This window comes from Chinchilla lanigera, unplaced genomic scaffold (genome assembly GCF_000276665.1).
Source record: "Chinchilla lanigera isolate Chin_1 unplaced genomic scaffold, ChiLan1.0 scaffold00019, whole genome shotgun sequence".
Lineage (NCBI taxonomy): Eukaryota > Metazoa > Chordata > Mammalia > Rodentia > Chinchillidae > Chinchilla > Chinchilla lanigera.
In genome coordinates, this window is record NW_004955420.1 from 12,839,879 (window position 1) to 12,844,727 (window position 4,849).

General features: G+C 41.1%; 1 protein-coding gene and 1 long non-coding RNA gene across 2 annotated transcripts in view; both read left to right on the plus strand.

Moving 5' to 3' along the window:
- Positions 1-4,849, plus strand: part of Pigx (phosphatidylinositol glycan anchor biosynthesis, class X) — a 28,221-nt gene that overhangs the window by 14,441 nt on the left and 8,931 nt on the right. The window lies entirely within an intron of this gene.
- The window catches only part of LOC106148375, a 5,838-nt gene continuing 1,906 nt past the window's right edge, over positions 918-4,849 (plus strand). Inside the window, exons 1-2 of the long non-coding RNA XR_001233767.1 lie at positions 918-971; positions 4,160-4,244. This is a non-coding gene — a long non-coding RNA (uncharacterized LOC106148375). The remainder of the gene's footprint in view (positions 972-4,159; positions 4,245-4,849) is intronic.

Sequence of the window (4,849 nt, forward strand, 5' to 3'; positions counted from 1 at the left end):
CCAATTTCTTTACCTATTTCATTTACTTTAAATTTTTAATAGGTAATTATATTTTCATGACTCAAAATTCAGGAGATGTAAGGCATACAATAATGAACTTCTGCCTATCTCAATTGCTAATTACCAAGTCTCTTTCTCTGTCCTAAGTGTTTTTTATTTGTATATAGCAGTTTATTTATTTATTTATTTTTGTCTTTTTTAAGACAGGGTCTCGCTATGCAGTTTAGGCTGGCCTTGAGCTCACTTTGTAGCCCAGACTGGTTTCGAACTTGCAACGATCCTCCTGCCTCAGCCTCCTGAGTGCTATGATTACAGGCATGTGCCACCACACCCAGCAGATATAGCAGTTTAAAAATATATATATATACACACACATACATACATATACATATATACATGTATATACATATGTGTTTTGTATCTATCTATGTATAGATGTATATATCTAGAAGGACCTTGGTATTTCTTTTTCTTTCTTTCTTTTTTTTTCTTTTTGTCTTTTGAGACAGAGTTTCGCTATGCAGTTCAGGCTGGCCTTGAACTGATTTTGTACCCCAGGTTGGCCTCACACTTGCAGCCATCTTGCCTCAGCCTCTAGAGTGCTAGGATTACAGACCTATGCCACCATGCCACCATGGTGCCACCATGTTTTTTTCCTGAGAAAGTAAATTCACTGAGTTGTGAATTATAAGTATAGCTTTCAAATTTAAAATAATGGGTTTAAAAAAAAAGAAAGAAAATAATAGGTTTCAAATTTAAATACAGTTCTTGAAATGACACAGTTTGGAATCATTTAGGACCTACTTGATAAAATCATTTATCAGTGTTCTAAGAAAGTGGAATTTTTAAAAAAGGGAATATTGCTGATGAAGTCACATGTTTATGCCTTTGGTTGTGATGAAATTTTGGGCGCTTGCAGGTCAGCCTATATGAGAAGAGGAGGAAGGAAAAGGTTGCCATCGACTGACGAGGTTTTATCTTGATTTTCTGTTCCCTAATCTTCTAATCTGTAAATATTATATTTTTGTTTTGTTTTGAAAATTTCTAGGCAAACAGATGTCACATTTGTGACAGATAATTGAAAGTTGATCTCTTGATATATCAGATACTTTTCCCTTCCTTCTAGCTGAGTTGAGATGAGGATCCCTTTCCTATGCAGGGAAATTTTGTCACGAGAAGGGGCCTTGTGTGATAAGTTTAACTGGATGGAAGAGAATATATATGTAAGTGTTAGTTGATGCCCATGTACTTAGACTGAGACCTCATCTCTTCCTGGTGATACAAGTTTTGGCTCCACTGGTCCAAAGCAATAGAGTGGTGTGGCAACAAGTGCCTCATAAGGAATTTGTGAACAGCTTAAAAATAAATACAGTCTTTAAAAAGATCCACCAAGGATAACATAACAAATAAACCTCATTTCTAGGTAGGGCTATGAGACAGATTTTTACGTTTTCTCAGGGTCCAACCCCACATCCTGCATATGCTCAGCGAGTGCTTAATCACTGACCTACATCGTTAGTCCCTAAACAGATATGTGGAATCAAAGGCCTCTTATGTTCTTTGACAACAGTATAATATTAGATTGAAATACAGCGAATTGCTGTTTTGTAGATGCTCTGAAAACTCTGTTTTTGAAACCATAAGTTTTACTCAGTCAAAATTTGTAGTGTTAAGACTTCTGAACACATTGGAGCGCAAAGAACAGATTTAGTCTCCCACTTAGAACAACCAAGATATAAAGTGTATGAAATAATGAAAATAGGCATTGAATATCAGGCAGAAAAGGGCAGAGATCTAAGAGAGGGGAAATAGTGAAGGTGAGCCCATGATTGTCCCTACTCCCTTGAGAGAGTTTTGAGGTTATATTGCAGGAAGGAGGAACTCAGGCAGAGCCCAGTGGACTTCTGCTTGTGAAGATAAGGTTCTGGATAAACAAAGGTCACTACAGTTCACCAGACAGGGGATCAGAAGGGAGGGAACTGCACCCAGGCAACACTCCTGAGAGCTGTAGATGGTTCCCTCAAGTAGGGAGCTGAGCATAGATTAGTGCCCGCATGGCAGGGAGGGAACCAGCTGAGGGAATTAGAGTCGACGGTGCCTGCCACTCAGACAAGGCCGTGAGTGGTTTCTCTTCCCACCAGCTGACTGAGGAAAGCCTCATAACTTACTGGAGAGTGGGTAGACTAAACAGAAGAGCTTTTGCTCATTGATGGGAAGCACTTAGCCCAGTGATGGTGAACCTTTCGGAGCTTTCAGTGATAACAAACAGCCAGCTGCTATACAAGTGCCATAGCCCCACACTTAGCATTGCTTTAGTCCTGCATAGCAAATCTTAAAGGCAAGGCCTTGAAAAACATCAAACTGTTGCAGGTAACAACTGCCTCTCAAATGAAGCTTAGGACACTGGTACATGTCTGTAATCTCAGCACTTGGGAGGCTGAGGCAGGAGGATCACTGAGAGTTTGAGACCGGCCTGGGCTACATAATGAGCTCAGAGTCAGCCTGAACTATGTAGTGAGACCTTGTCTCAAAAAAACAAAAACAAGCAAAAAAGCAAAGCTTAAGAATATTTATAGGAAAGAATATGTATAATTAAAAATAATTTAAAAATTTTGAATAAAAAAAGAATACTTATAAGAATATAGAAATACCTACATACTTGGGCATGGTGGCACACACCTATAGTCCCAGTACTTGGGAGGCTGAGGCAGGAGGATCGCTGCGATTTTGAGGCCAGCCTCAGCTACAAAGTGAGCTCAAGGCCAGCCTGAACTACATAGCAAGACTCTCTCTCTCTTTTTTTTTTTGTACCAGGAATCAAACTTAGGACCTTGTGCTTGCCAGGCTGGTGCTTGTGCCACTGAGCTATATCCCTGGCCCAAGACCCTATCTTAAAAAGACCAAAAAAAAAAAAAAAAAACCAAAAAAAAAACAAACGAAATACCCAACAGGGCTAGGGATATAGCTCAGTGGTAGAGTGCTTCTCTAGCATGGGTTCAATCCCCAGCACCCCAAAAAAGTAAAAAATGAAAGAATTTTAAAGAAACACAATACCCAACATAAAACAAGACCAAGTTCCCACTATCTTAACTAAAGAATTTTAAAGAAACACAGTACCCAGCATAAAACAAGTTCCCACTATCTTGACTATCCCACTAATAAAAATAGGCAGGAGATTGGGGGTATGGCTGAGTGGTAGAGCACTTGCCCAGCATGTGCCAGGCACTGAGTTTGATCCCTAGTCCTGAAGGGAAAAAAGGCAGTTGTGCAAGGTTGTGACCTAAATTGAGGAGGTAAATGAATCAGTCAAGACCACCTCGGGGGGCCGGGGATATAGCTCAGTGGTACAGGTGCCTGCCTGGCAAGTGCAAGGTCCTGAGTTTGATTCCCAGTGCCAAAAAAAAAAAAAGACCAACTCAGAAGCCACCCAGATGTTAGAATTGTAAGCAGGCCCTAAAACAGTCGTTATAATTACATTTCATTTGTCCTAAAATATAGAGAGCCCTTCTGGGTACTTGTCACAGCCCAGGAAGTTACATTTGTAATCCCATGAAAAGTTATTGGAATTCTAGTGAGTTAATTCCAATCTGCCATTTCCAGTGCAACCCATGGTGAGAATAAAGACACTAAGGCATATTTGTAGTTATGGGGAGCCAAGGGGTCCTAAGTCCAGACATGATGATGGCATCCGGAACAAAGGCCTCGAACCCAGGCCGAACCCGGGTTTTATTCATTCATGAAGAAGAGAATGACTTGAGGATGAGTGACTGTGAGAACCGTGGGAAGCAGGTGAGTGCCATGAGCTGGGCGAGGTAGGAGGCCTGAAATCACCTCTGCAAATGCAGAGAAGATGATCTGCAGAAAAAGTAATATGCGTAATACAATTGAGATAGTATCTAATGTTTTGGGATCAGTACTTCAGCTCTGATGTGCAATCTTTCAAGCCCCAGGAAGTCACATCCTCTATCTTGAGGCTGATCCCAGCCTACAGCCTGGAGCATTGGCTCAATATCCGGGCTCACTTGTGGGAGCAATGGGTGTGTGTGTGTGTGTGTGTCTTTCTCTCTCTCTCTCTCTCTCTTGCTCTCTTGCTCTCGCTCTCTCGTTCTCGCTCACTCTCACTCTCTCGCTCGCTCTCTCTCCCCTCTCTGCCCCCCAGATACTATCATCAGCTTCTTGGCTGGACCTGGACTGATATGCATTGCCTAAAGCCAACTGAAGGGATAAGGAAAAGTCCTAGCCAGGTCTGTACATGTCAATACATGGAAATAGGGTCAGGCTCAGCCAAAATAGAGGCAATTACTCCCTTTCAAGGAGAGTCACCTAGGTGGTCCTCCACACTGAAAGTTGAAACATGGAAGATGTGTGTAAAGGGAGTTTTGGACTTATAAACACTAAGACGGTAGTGTGAGTGGTGGTGCACCTGTAATCCCAGAACTGGGGAGGCTGAGGCAGAAGGATTGTCTTGAGTCTCAAAAAACACAAAAAACTAGAAAAGATCATAGTGCATGAGATGAAAAATACAGGATAGGATTAATGGCAGATAAAACACTGCAGGAAAAAAAAAAGATTATTTTGGAGACATAGCAATGGAAACTACCAAAAGGTAAATAAGTAAGTGCAGAAGGTGAGGGGTGCAGGTGAGCTGTGTGCCACTTTCATGTGGTCTACTCTGTATGTGAGTGGGGTCTCAAAATGGGTATGGGAAATATTTGGCTGAAAAATAATCTGAATTTGATGAACCTATGTAACATGCTCAAGTAGAAGAAACTTGAAGAAAGTTACACCAAGGCACATGACAAATTTTTTGAAACAAGAAAATTTTAAAAGCACCAAGGTTAAAAGCTGT